Here is a 14,817-nt window from a genome sequence, read left to right on the forward strand (position 1 = left end):
AATCTTTTATTGGGGGTTAACATTCAGACCTTTAACTCTGTGTTGAAATAAAGCTTCAGGCCTAAGACCCTCAGTTGTCCATGATTTTGCCAGGCTTTTCAAGAATTTCTTTATAAAGAGGACCAGGATTGAACTTTCCCCTAACTTGAGTTAAATATTCTCCACAATTTACAGAGAGATTATAAGCATTTAGGGTTTTTTCATGTTGGATCAACTTGAAACCCATAATTCTTCCCTACAATAAAAAAAGATGCTTCTCCATCTGACTATTTCTCCATCTCTCCCACCTCCCTTGAAGGAGAGTCAAGTACCATGAGTCTTGGGCTAGAAAGCACTGGCCTTCAAGGTTGTTGGATTTCCATGTATGTAGTAGCTTACATTGCTGTTTCGGTCCTTCAGGCCACTCTTCATGTCACAGGCCTTGCCAGTGACTTTATGACAACCAGTCTTCCTTCAAAAGGAACCTAAGAGAAAATAGAAACAGCTTCAATTCTTCAGGGGCTTTCAGAGTCCCACGTGGAAAAGGCAAGGGGCTTGCTAGTATTGGGAGTCTTACCTCCAAGTAGGCAGAGATGCCTCTTCAAGGTGGGTTTCCTCTTAATGGTTTTGAGAAGCAGCTTCTGAGTACAACCACTGCTGCACACAGCCAGAGCCAGCCTTGGACTTCTGCCAGGGAAGGGAAGGGCCTAAGCAGCGGGACTGATCCCATGAGAATGGCTTTCTCCCCATTTAGTTTAAGTTCAGAAGTCATGGACTCCAGACAACCGTCCAAAGATTGGCATCCTGGAGAGCCTGAAGCCAAGACTGTTTTCCAGTGGAAGCAGCTGCAAAAAGAGTCCAGACTCTCAATTGGTGAATGAGACCCCTCTGACAACCCCTGAACCGAAAAAAAATTGGGGCAAAAATAATTGAGAATTTTTAATTTCTTTAGAGCTCAACCTTCAAAAGAAAGGCTATTTATTTTTTTAGACTTTAATTCTCTACTAAGAATTTAATAACATGAAGCATTTCACGTAGTTTAAATCAGGGCATTTTAATACTGCTGGCATTTATTATTTGGAGTAGTTTTATGCCTTCATTTGAGTTCATTGCATAATCTCCAGTGATCTCTGTTGACTGTTCTACCTGGGAAAATGGCAAATGGAAAAAAGATTAGGAAGTGAATTTTCAAGCTAGGTCATTGGTAAAAACCTCAAGTAAATTTAAGCTGTGTTCTATTCAGAGCCTTTAGGGTCCCATTCCAACTGCAGGAGAATTCACAAAGGATTCCTGATGACGGCAGGGAGCAGCACTGCTCACATGTACTAAGCACCTCTTCCCAGGAAGAACAGCTGCTTTTATGCAGTGCTGAGCCCTAAGCGTTAAGAAACCCAAATGTTGGAAATATTGGGGAAGCAAGGAGACAAACATTTTCCCTGGCCTTTATGTATCAGCCTAAGACCATATAGATGAGTGTCTGCCTTCTCAGAGCTTCTGAGGACTAAGCTTTTGTTCTTCTTTTCAGACTTCCTTCTATCTCCCAAGATAAAGTGGCTTATTCTGGCTGGAGAGGTTGGCAAGTGGTCATTATGCAAGCATGACCTCCTCCCTCTGGTTCCCTTTTGGATCCCGGCTGTTCCTAGGCAGCATGCGATCCTTCTAGTCTTGTCCTTTTTCTATAGTAAATTCACCAGAGCTTTCTCTGACTCTGTTGCAGGGTGGGGCACAGCAGGCCCGCCATTGCCTGGTGAGTAAATTTCATTTGGTGACAGACATGGAATGGGAAGCCTGGCTTCCTATTCCATGTCTGTCACCAAATGAAATTGGACCTGGCTTCTAGTCATTGTCTCCAATCCATCTTGAAAACTACTGATGCTATTTTGATCCCTACTGAGATCTATTGGGCTTCTGTGAATAAGTTTCAGTTGGAGGGGAGAAGGGTAGGATTACTGAGTGCCCTAAAAAGTCAACACTGACAGTCTTCTTTCACGTGTCAAAAAACACAGCAATTAACTCTAGAGTCCCACCTCCACAGTTTCTGTCATCGAAAAAACTGACTTCCTCAGTTCCAGTTAAAAATCCTGGGGAAACCACCTCATACTCACTAGGATGGCTACTATAAAACAGCAACAAAGAAGCAAATAGAAAATAATAAGCATTGGCAGTGATATGCAGAAATAGGAATGCTTGTGCACCGTTGGTGGGAATGTAAAATGGTGCAGGCACTATGGAAAATAGTGTGGCAGTTCCTCAAAAAATTAAAACTAGAAGTACCATCTGATCCATCAATTCCATTTCTGAGTATATACCCAAAAGAACTGAAAGCAAAGTCTCAAAAAGTTATTTATACTCCCATGTTCATAGTAGCATTACTCACAATAGCTAAAACGTGGAAGCAATCCAAGTGTCTATTGACCAATGAATGGATAAACAAAATGTGGTATATGCACACAATGGAATACTATTCAGCCTTTAAAAAGAAGGAAGTTCTGACATATGCTACAACCTTCATGAGGACATTATGCTAAGTGAAATAGCCAGCCACAAAAAGACAAATACTGTATGATTGCACTTTCTGTGAAGCACTGAGAGTAGTCTTAGAGACAGAAAGTAGATTGGTGGTTGCCAAGGGGCTAGGAGGAGGGGGACGGGGAGTGGAGAGCTGCTTTTTAATGGATACAGTTTCAGTTTTACAAGATGAAAAGAGTTCTGGAGATTGGTTACCCAAAAATGTGAATGTACTTTGCTGAACTGTATACTTTAAAATGGTTAAGATGGTAAATTTATGTGTATTTTAGCACGATTTTTCAAACACCTGGGGAAGATTTTTGATGAACACCCCTTGGGTAAGGGGATAATTCTTAAAGCAATAAATTGTAGCCAACAGGCAGAGCCTTTAGGTCAGCTGAGCCTCTATTCAGATGCAGGAAGGAGCACTAAATGTCTGCTACTGCTGGCCTTCATATAACTGGAAACTAGTGGGACATTGGAAAGCTCTGGAATGCTGCGGCTGAAATATATCTGTGACAAAAAAAAAAAAATTCAAAACAGAACTGAAGTCATTGAGGTTTTTCTAGAAATACCAATTCTGTAGTTTTTTTTTTTTAAACAGTCAAAAAGAAAGGGGGAAATATTTTTTCTTTCTGAGTTTCCAAGCTCAGAAGAAAAAAGCTAGTAAATCAGAAGTTCAATCTGAGATGACAGGACAGGAAGTTCAAGAAAGACGGATATTTTTAGCTGAAGCTTTAGGACAGATAAAGTGGTCTTTATCTATAATAAATATTTCCCAATGATGTCTCGTCTTCCGATTTCAGCCATTTAAAGTTGTGTGCAATTTGCAACAATAAGGATTTAGTGATTTAAAAATAAAAACATCTCACTTTGTAATATCATCTAGCACTTTATTTTAGGATAAATGTTAATCATTGATTTTCAGTTGAACCTTGGATTTCCACTGGGTTCGTAGCTCATTCTAACCAGTCTACCTGCATGGGTGATGAACTGGAATGCCTGGGGGACAGTATACATCAGCAATGCATCTCAGGATTCTGATCAGTGACAAAAGTTGAGGTGAGGTCACCTGGCTGAGCTATGTGAAGGAGGGGATAGGCAAGGGGAATATGTTAGTGTTTGCCTCCCCAGACCTCTGCCTTTCTTCTGCCAAGAGCATCATCTCCTTTTAGAGTTGCACTAGTCCCACCGAACTTCAATATTGTGGTTCAATGGGTGCTGCCAATCCTGTTGCTCTGTGCTTCTGAGGGCAGGAGTGTGTGTGCAACGGAAAGGCCCTGTAGTCCTTTCCAGATAATTTTTAAATGAGAAAAAAGGAAAGAGTCCCTTTTTCTCTTATGGTAAAGCACTTGGCCATGGTTTCAGGCCTGAGGAGAAAGCCAGTTTGAGAGAATGAACCAATGTGATGAGAGAAGCAAATATTAGAGAGAAAGACATCCACAAATGCACACCTCACAGCAGGTAGGGGTTTTGTCCAGGCTGCACCAAAGTGAAACCTTACCCTTGTCTACTTGCCCTGAGGTTTGGTTCCAGGTTGCAAGAAGGGATTAATTTCCCTTCTACGTAAGCTTGTTGGACCTGGATTTTCGACACTTGCAATTTAAAAAGTCCAGGGATGCAACTAAATGCCCCCAGCATTCCTAAAGTGAAGGAGCTGTTCTTCGAAGATGGACTAGTGACAGGATTAGGCTACTGCCTTCCCTTCATCAGAAAACAAGTAGCAGGAAAAGGTCTCTTGAACATTGGTTTAAGAACGAAAGAGACTGATCTGGTTTCTCCTCCCACTATTAATGTTCTGTGTGATCTTGGATGAGTTACGTTTCTAGTCCTCTGTAAAATGAGGGGCTAGATAATACCATCCAAAGGGCACTTTCAGCCTTTATAGTCTTTCAGATACCTCAACGTCAATTTGATTTATGCTAATGAGTCTTCTTTTGATTTTGCCCCCAGCTCTGCCTTCAGTTCTTTGCTCACTTCTTACTCACTTTTTAATAGAGTTTAACATTTAGTCCTTCTTGAGTTGGCTAGAGGAACTAATAGGGAAAAATAACATACCCCATATCTCCCCAGTTATACTGAGTACTCAGATATTTAGTAATAAAAAAAGATATCTATTTAATGTCAGTATAGGGCATAAAGAAAGTGAAAGAAAGGAGAATTTCAAGCTGTCCATGCTGCATTCTGGTCTAAAGGTTGGATCTGTCACTGGCTGATGTTTCACTGCAGAATGGAAGCGGCCACAGGTAGAAGGGATATGCAGCCAGAAGCTGAGTTCTGCTGTTTGAAGAGAGGTTTGAGCTGCTGTTATGGAAGACTCTTGGAACAATTCTCTGTGTAAATCTATGTTCCCCCAGCATAACCATGAAATATCTTTTTAACAGCCTGGGAACTTTTAACAGAACTGTAACTATTGTTCTTAAGCAAAACACACTAGGGTTTCTGTGTTCCTTTCAGGAAATGTTTTGTCTGTGCTGTGAGGAAGAAGATTAATGTGGTGTCTCTTGAAAGGGCTAATTCACGTTGAACACTATGCTTGAAAGGGCTAACTCACATTGAAAACTATGCTTGCTTTCATTCCTTTGAAATGTGCGTGTGTGTGTGTGAGTACACACGTGCCTGAAAGAAGTTGAAGATTGTGATTGGTTGACACCACAAACTTTTAGTTTTGGTGTTGAGAGAAATAACAAATGGGTCAAAGGATTTCTTGGAATAATTATGCTTTCAGAGGCTTAGCTGAACTTATCAGCAAAATCTTTGGTTGGCGCCTGCTAAGGAGTGAACTTCACCAGCTCTCGACCCTGGTGCTATCTAGACTGTTCGAAAGTCTCACTCTCAGATGGTGTTTTGTATTTGTACTGACATTGTATTTGAGAGAAAAAAGAAAAAGGAGCCCATTGTCTAGCTTCTGTCACTTGGTATGCTATGATTTGTTTCCTGGTGATAAAAAGAATCAAAGAGTAGAATTACTCAAAGAGGAGAGGCATCCCCAATTTTGAGTCTTCCAAACAAGCAAGACACAAACCTGAGCAGTTCTGGCTCTCAGATGGGCTCACCTGCCTTGCCTTCCATTACTGACTTAAATAGGATCTTCTCATCCCAAACTGTTAATTCAGAAATGGAACATCAGACCTTCTCACTGGTTTATTTCTTCCTAAGGCCCAAGTGGAGGAGTAGGCGGAATAATTTCTGGCTTAATTAATTTATCCTGCTTAGTTATAACCAAAAAAAGTAAAGTACATATTCGCATGTGTGTGACATGCAAATATGTGCACATAGCATTTTATTTCTGGCTTCTTTACATTCTAAATCAAACTTTGCTTAAAGTCTGTTATGTACAATAGAAAAGTGCATAGCAGTGCATGCAGTATGCTACCACTTCTATAAAAGGAAGAGAAGGAATAAATACATATTTATATTTACTTATGTTTGCTAAAAAAAACTCTGAAACATGCAAAAGCAAATGACAGAAGTGGCTACTAGCGGAGATGGGATGGGGCCTATACGGGTGGAGGACAAGGAAATTTTCACTATAATTCCTTTAGATGTTTGAACCATGTAAATGTATCACCAATTCAAAAAATATACATGGTACCTAAACTAAAACTTTCCTTCAGGGCTGGACATTCTCTGTCAACATTCTGAATTTCTGTAATGTTTGAACATTTTAAAGCAATCATGTATTACATTTGTCTCAGGAAAACTTAAAAAGGGGAAAACTGTTATGGAACAACAAATGCTATTACCATTTTCTCTACAAAATGAGGTCTAGGAAAACAAAGCAAAACTATCAGATGTTTCTCCAGGGACTAAAACAGTGTATAAACACACCAAGTTCAAAAAGTAGGGAAGAATTTCCCAACCACTGGGTCTTCTATATAAACATGTCTCAAAATCTGTATTGCAAATCAGTTAGAAAGCTTCTCCTCTGAGCCATAGTCTCAGGGATGGTTAAAATGTCCCTATGGCACTCAGCAATTGCAGAAAAACTGAAGACCAGGATAATGGCAAAAGCTAACTTGGTGATAAACAGATAAAAAGAGGTGAGAAGTAGTTTGGGGTGAAATGGCGTCATAGATCTACAGAGAAAAATGGAAAATCTTAACCAAGGCTGCTTAAGATACCATGGATTGATTCTGGGGCTGGCAGAATAGGGGAGTATCACCAATAAAAAGTCACCAGAAAACTATCTGAAGCCCTTATCTGCTATTTGGAGAGGATGCAGAATTTTACTGAGGGCATGGCAGCATCCCAAGGCATCAGGGCGAGGCAGGCATGTCCCTGCTTGTGCAACTTCTTCCTCTGCTGACACCTTTCACTTTCTAGATCTCCGCCGTTGCTTAGGTTCAGCTTGTGTTTCTCTGAGCTTGTGCTCTTCTGGAAGAATTTAATAGACTTTATAGACATCTTTAAGTCATTTTAAAAAGCAAAGAAGTGTGTATAAGATGAAAGGTTATATTCTCAGGACTAGAAATGCAATGGTTTGCTTTCAAACCAAATCTTCTGGGTTCGATTGAGCAGATCCTTGGTGTTCCTGGACAAATCCTTGATCTGGATTTCAGCTTCTCCCTGAGAATAGGTTACTAGCAGGGCACAGGACAGGACACCTGTGAAGCCTAGCCTGGCAGTATCACTTTACCTCTTTGGGCCACTTTCCTCATCAGAAAGTAAAGGAGTTGTGCTGAATTCTTGAGCTCTGTGATTTGAATTTGATAACAAACACTCAAAAATATACGTAAGACACACTGCAAACATCATAATTAGATGTATGAGAATAATCCCATGTTGTTTGAAAGAGAGTAGGAGATTTTCACTTTATTTTTCATAGGCACACTTGGTCATTTTCTTTCATCTATAACCTTAGAGTATAGAACGCATACAGAGTTTCTTTTGACCCGAGTTCCATATCACCAGTATACCTACTTAGGGTTCATTAATCATCTTTAGTTGCTCAAGAAAGTTTATTAACACTTAGAGATTTGAGCCTCATGGGGCCAGCCTGGGCATCGAGTCATTCTACTGCCTAAGAAGGTTTTTTTTTCCTTGCGATATAAGTTTCAGAGATGCTAAGATAGCATCAATATGAAGATGATGATGATGATTCTAAGCCTCCACCCTAACCCTTGGGCAGTCACCTGGGAATGGCTTTGTGCTGATTTATAGGAGAATGTAATTTTCCTCACCGCCGCCCAAGGACAATGCTGAGAGAAGTTGACTCTCAGAATGTGTGGGTAGATGATTCTAGATGACATTCCAAGATTCCTTCCAGCTCTGTGAGTTTGAGAAACAAACGCATACTACTCCCGGCCCTGCTCCTCTAACCACCCCTTCTTCCTTGACAAAACCCACTCCTTGGACAGCCTGCAACTTGCCAAGGCCTGCTGTGAACTTTGAATAGCTTTGCAAAATCAGAGAAGTGTGATTGGATCTGGTGCTAATTGGATAGACGTGAATGATGTGGTAATCTCCTACTTGCAGTCTCACTCAGTGAAAATACTGACTTAGAATTGTATGGTGACATGTTAGTACTCAAGGCAGCAACCAGCCATTCAACCTCAGCAAAAACGCCTTGTGGGAATATGGGTCTCGGCAGTCACAGGCTCTTAAAAGTTACAAAGTAGCATCCCAGGACCACCAGGAGCTTCTTGGTGATCTTATGCCTCTCCTCACCCCACTCTTAAAATAACCAACTTTTACAAAAATGATTATTAAATTTTCAATGTTCACTATAGAAAATTCTGGAGAAATGACAGATACCCACAATTTCTTGCTCCCAGCAATAAAGACTGTCAGCACTGTCCTTTATTTCCTTATTCCTGTCCTGTGCATTCATTCACTCAAGAAATATCAAGCATGCGCCATGCCTGAACGAGGCGGGCATAGTTTAAGCCCTCAGAGAATGTGTATTTGAGGGTGGATAGTGAATAAGTACATAAGTATTTCAGAGACTGGAAAGTTATGAAAGAAACAACCTGGGATATAAGATGATGAGGAACAAGAGGATGAACTGGGATACTTTTGATAAGGTGGTCAGGCAAGAGGTAAGGAGCTTGTATCTGAACTTTGGACCAAAGATTGGGCAGAGCCAGCTTTGGGGAGGCAGAAGGAGAGAATGCTGAGGGAAGGAGCTTGAGAGGGTCCTGGGACTGAAGGGGCAATTTGGAAGTTAGGCAGGTCAAGGGCTGAGCCAAGAAGTGATTGAAGACTAGGTCAAGTAGGGTCTTGTGGGTCCCTTAGTCATCGCTTTAAATGTAACAGGAAGCCATTAGAGGGCCTAGCAGGGCAGTTATAGATCTACTTCATATATGTTTTTAAAAGATGACTGTTGGTGCTGTTTGGAGATTGGATTCTAAGGAGGCAAACTGAATGCAAGGAGACACATCTGGGAGCCTAGACAAGACCATGGGAGCGTGGACTAGGGTGGAGAAAGAGAGAAGCAGATGGACTGCAGAAAACCTTTGAGGTAGAACAGACTTGCTAAGAGACTGAAAATGACAATAAGGAAAAATAAAACTTCCTTTAAAACCCAGCTGAATGAAGTGGGAGATAATTCATTAATAATGGCAAGCAGTTTTCTGTCTCTAGAAGTGAAGCCTTCAGCTTTGGAACAGACCTCTATTTGTTTCAAGAAAATTATCACAATAGGTCCAGTATTTAGAAATTCATTCTTTCACTTAACAAATCTTTATTGTGAGTTTACCCAGGACTAAGCACTGTTCTGGGTATATTAGCAAACCAAGCAGAAATAAGCCCTGATCACATAGAGCTTGCATTCTACCACACAGGCAATACACAGTAAATGACCTAACTATATAGCAATGTTAGGTGGTTCATGCTTTGAGAAAAAAGTGAATGGTTAGCAGGGTGAGAGGAATCAAGAATACCAAGTGTGGAAAGGGAGATGTTGATATCAAATAGGGCAATCAAGGCAGGCCTCATTGAGCAGATGACATTTGTAAAATAGAAAAGAATTATATAATATATAAAAATGTAAAAGGATATAAACATATTAAACACCAGAAGCTCCAGGAAGGCAGGGACATGGTACACGAAAGGAATGCAGGACAGTTAGTTGTCCCTTGAACAACATGGGGGTTAAGGATGACGACCCTCTCAGAGTCGAAAATCCACGCATAACTTTTGACTCCCTGAAAATCTGATTATTAATAGCCTATTGTTGGCCAGAAGCCTTACCGATAACAGTCAGTTTAACACCTATTTTGTATATTATATGTACTATATATTCTATATTCTTACAATAAAGTAAGCTAGAGAAAACAAAACATTAAGAAAATCATAAGAGAAAATAAATTTACAGTACTGTACTACATTTATTGATACTGTAAATTTACATCATCTGTTTTAGATTATGAGGTTTGTCTGCAAGTTTTTTTGAATTGCTGATTGAAAAAGTCAATGAGTAAGTGCACCGACACAATTCAAACACATGTTGTTCAAGAGTCAACTGTATTTTTCGAATGAATTAATGAATGAGTCTGAATGCATCTGGTAGTGTTCTGGTTTGGGAAGTTTGGGATTATAAATTTGAGTAGAAATTCTGAGTCTAGGAGGTGGGCATTTTTCTTTCTTTTTTTTTTTAGTGGGAGATAATCATTGTTATGTTTGCCTGTGTGTGATTAGAGATGGTTAATTGTGGTGATGGGGGCAGTTTTTGTTTTCATTTGATTTTTCCTATTAAGCATATTCCTATGCCATTAAAAAGTCTTTGTATGCAGACAAAGTTTTAATAGTGGTATATAGCAGTTCACCATCCACATAAACGATGCTGTATTGAATTCGTCTTCCCCATGTTTCCCCATCACTACCCTCCAGCCACACTGCCCATCTTCCTCTTCTTCTATTTCATTTCTATGATTACAGAGAGGGCTTTCACACAAGGCTGCTTTGAATTTGAATTCTTATTTTTTATTGATCTTTGCTGTCTTCCTGTATCAAACATAAGCCAAAAAATAAATTAAAGCACAATCACTGTTTATTTCTGAGGCACTGTGTGTAGTCCTTTGGAGATGGGACTTAGTTTGGGATATGAGAAAAAGAAGGGAGCAGAAACAGGACTTTCTGAAACCTGAGCTGGCTCCACCCCTATGATCCCTGGCTTTGCTCTAGCTCCTTCCTTTGTCTTAGTAATTGTTTTGGCACCCATAAAACAAAGCAAAGAATAAAACCACCACCTGATTATTAACACCATAAAAGTCATTCTAAAACTGAGACTTGATGGTTTCTATAATAGGCACAGGTAGACTTTGGATAGGTGATTAAACAGTGCTCTGTGGCCCATTTTCATGCTTCCATGTGGAACCCTGGAGCGATGTAGTCCAGGTAAAGAGGGTTTATCCAAAAAATGCATATGCACATGATCTGAGCCAGCATGGCTGGGTGTAGTGAATAGTGTGTCTATGCTGGAAATATGGTGACAGGAGTTTTGCTCCTTAACTCACACACAAAAAAGTGGTAAAATAAGTACATTTTCAGGTTAAAATAATTCAGATGCCTTTTCTATATCAGAATCTTTTTAAGATGTTAAAAGAAAGAAGCAGTGTGCAATCCTCTATGCCACTTTGCCCACTGGTCCAAAGAGAGCACTTCTCTTAAAATGACTCCTTTAAAGGCTTTACTTGTGCAAAGCTTACAGTGGGATGCTCTTTATACACATCATTTTATTGTCTGGTGGTGTCAGAATAAAAAATGTAACAGGATTTGGGTTTGTTTGTTTTTTGCTATATAAACTCTGATGACTCCCTCGCCCCACTCCTCATTTTTTCTTTTTTTTTTTTGAGGGGGTTGTCTCTCACTCCATGTTTCCTCAAATCCCTAATTTGCATTCATTTTTATTCCTAGTATGACCAGTTTTTTCAGATTCATTTGTATGTCTTCTTTTTTTTTCATTCCTCATTTTCTCTGGAAATAATAAATGGTAAGGGAAAAAAATCATTAGCTCCAATGACAAAAAGGGCAGCAGAAATGATCACACTTCATTTGAAATAGGTTTCTTCCCTGCTCAGGTTTGCCCTCTCTTCTCATTCTCCTCTAAACAGGACAGGTGATCTGACTGGAAATAGAAGCAGAGCCCAGCACCATTCATATATAGTAAGGGCTCAATAATACTTGTGAAAATTGACAAAATATACATTTCATAAGAAGCTTCTTTTTACCTGCTAAATGAGAATTTACTCAGATGGAAGGGGCCCTCCTGAAATTCAAGGGTGCCTTGGGCTGTCTTTATATGTTTGCGCTGCAAAATATCCAGGGTGACAGAATATTTTAAGATTAAATTACATTTTCCCTAGTGTTTTTCCCTTTCCTGTTCCCTTTCCTATTCAAGCAGGTAGCTGTCTTCCGTGTTGAATTAAGGGCACAACACTATAGAACAGCCCTTAGGAGAGCTGGTGACCTGCATGCTGAATCAGGCCTACAATGAAGCCAGACTTGGCCCCTCACAATATTGATCTGTATAATGTTTTCTAAAATTTAAATAATAAAAACCTGAGCTCCTGGTTTTTCTTTAAAAAACTGAAAGACAGTTTGAGCAACCTTGTTTGCCCACCTAGCACAAACAGCTGGATCTGAGCCTGCAGCTGTTGCATTTAGAATGGCATATTAATTGGGATCACGTGAGCCACTGGAACAAATAGCTTCTCAGGTTTCAGTGGCATAACACAAAATAAGTTGATTTCTCACTTATGTATAACAAGCCCAGAGCAGGTGATTCAGAGATTAGGGCTCCTTCCTTCCTGTATCTCCACCATCCCCAAGGGCCTAGGAGTCTTTGATTTCAGCCTGTGGAACAGGAAAAAAAAAAGAAGTGACATCCTCTGCTCCATTTCATTGGTGGGACCCAGTCACGTGACCCACCTACATGCAAGGGGAGCTGGAAAATGGTGGAGCTGGCTAGGCAACAACTTCCTGGTCATGACCCTTTTCCATGGAAGGGGAAGCACAAACATGTGGTGGGGTTGTACAACTTCACCACTAACGGGTGTGTGTATTCCAGCTCACCAGAGTCCCACCACCACCTTTCTATCTCAGTGTAGCCTGAGAAGTACTGGAGTTTGTGGCCCTGGCTTAAGGTATTTGTGGACAGAGTGTGAGAAAGAAATATAAAAAGAGATGGATTCTCCCTAGAATGAAAAACAGATTCCCTTGGGCTAGGAGGAAGAGAGACAGAGGTAGCAGGTCTCTGAGAAGAGGGTCTGTGTGCTTTATTTCTTGTGATATCATCTAGGAAACTGCACGACCCTAGGAGAAATGATCGCATGGCATGTCTTGGCAGATGGAATGATTGCCACTCCCACCCCATCTTAATTTCCTGCGTCCCTTGTGAGACATAAAAGTAGTAAGGAGCTATATGACTGAATGAAGTAGCCATAGAAACTTGGACAGTAGAGACAACTCAGCCAAATTTTCTGGGGACAGAGGACCAAATGTGTATGGGCTTCCTTCTCTACCCCACATCAAGGGACTATGTAAATCCCTTAAGTTAGGGACTCTAGGAAGGAGGAAGACTAACTTCCCCATCCCTACAGGAGATTTGTAGCTAGGCGTCTACTGCGAAGTCATTATATAAAATAATCGATAAGTGACAATTCTTGCACACCTGAGTTTATGAACTGAGATGCATACCCTCTTTAAAGAGAAAACCACAGGTCCAAAATGATGTCACTTGGGCTAAAAGCCCACGATACCAAATCTAGATTTGATACTTGATCTAATTGCAGTTTCCCATAAATGTAATCTTAATCAATCAGTCTGGAATTTTTTTGTCAAGCACCAGTAAAGTCATCTGTCACATAGACCTCCATCTCCCATAGAAACAAGAGGAAATCACCATAAGAAGCCCTTGTCATTCTCTTTCTTCCAAGGGAACTGGCCTGGTCTAAAAGGAATCCTTTTCTTATTTGGTCCTTCGCCCCATCCATCTTCCTATAAAAACCTTCCTTTTTGTACAACCCCTCTCAGCATCCTTCTAGTTGCTAGATGGGGGAATGCTGCTCAGATTTGTGAATCTCTTAATAAAGTCAGTCAGATCTTTAAATTTACTCAGTTGAATTTTGTTTTTTAAACACCATGAAATTTTACAATTTTCTAAACAAAGGTGCTGAGGAAGGCAGTGATCTTGTTCATTTCAGTTTTTTCTAGAAACTGCTTTCCAACCCCCAAACCCAAAGCAGTACCTCAGATCCCAGCCCCATCCTGCCCACATACCACAAAAAGCAAACAAAAGGCCAAACCCTGTCAGCTTACAAGCCTTTTCAAACGGAGTAGCTGACACTATGGCTGGTGTTACAGAGACTCAGGATAGGCACTGCGTGTATTCCTGGTATGTCAATTTTGCTCAAAGAGTTGGGAAAATATTTTTATAGTAAAGGAAACCAGGTTAAATTATGGAGCAGAATGCCAAGTTCACATTTAAAAATGATGAAATTCCAAACTCCAGAGAAACTTCCTTCTTGTTTTAGAACCCCATATGGATCTCCACTGGAGTTCGAGAATGATACTTCTGTAGAAACGTTTGAGCAGCGCTGGCCCTTCTCCAGGCCTGGCTCTGGGCCTCTTCCCTGGCTTGGGCTGCGGCTCCCCAGGAGTATCGCCTTCCTGCTAACATATCCTCACATTTCTAAACTCACAGCTTGTTAGCGCTGGAGCAACCTGAGAGCTCTCTCCAGGTTCCGGCTCGCACGTTTCAAAAGAGAAAATGAAGAATCAGCAACTTTAAAGGACTTGCTTAGAGAGCATTCAAGCTTCCCAGGCCAGTGATTCTCCCAGAATCCTTGGCCACCTCCATCCTTTAATCCTGCAGGAACTCTGGGCCCCTGTGCAAGAGCAAACAACCTCATTCTCCTACTCCCACCCTGGGCCCAGGCCTCACCCAGCATTTCCAACCTTGGCGGCCCTGCCTCTTCCCTGGAGTATCTGAAGCCGTGGGGGTGCTTAGAAAAGTTTGGTGAATTAATGACTGCTGATTCTGAAACAAACGCATTAGAGCCCAGCCCAGGGGCTGGTGGGGGAGAGGTAGTTAGATAGGGCGGGGGTGGGGGGGCGATTTGCTCCGCATCTCCCCCAGTGGCCAAAAGAGAGAGGCTGGGATCAGGGTTGGAGGACCCACACTGGCCTGATCAAGAGCGCAGGATCACCAACTTAGGTTGACGAGGGCTCTTCCTCCGCTCACGATCCTTGGGCGGGGGCGCAGCAAAGCACGCTGGATGGTGCAATCTCGCGCACGCCTTGCACTGATCAAGAAAAAAAGGGTTGAAACAGTAAACACCAGGAGCAACTGCTCCGGGCCCCTGCTCATGACCGCGACCAATGGAG

The 14,817-nt window shown here is 41.2% G+C and overlaps 1 long non-coding RNA gene across 1 annotated transcript; it reads right to left on the bottom strand.

Annotated features, from left to right (window-relative positions):
- Positions 1 to 349: 349 nt before the first annotated feature.
- On the bottom strand, positions 350 to 14,756 carry LOC112485008. The gene is made up of 3 exons (XR_003048336.1): positions 14,644 to 14,756; positions 557 to 824; positions 350 to 464 (listed from the first exon to the last, which is right to left on the bottom strand). It is a non-coding gene; the product is annotated as an uncharacterized LOC112485008 (long non-coding RNA).
- Positions 14,757 to 14,817: the final 61 nt, after the last annotated feature.

This window comes from Pteropus alecto, unplaced genomic scaffold, assembly GCF_000325575.1.
Source record: "Pteropus alecto unplaced genomic scaffold, ASM32557v1 scaffold95, whole genome shotgun sequence".
NCBI classification, from domain to species: Eukaryota; Metazoa; Chordata; class Mammalia; order Chiroptera; family Pteropodidae; genus Pteropus; species Pteropus alecto.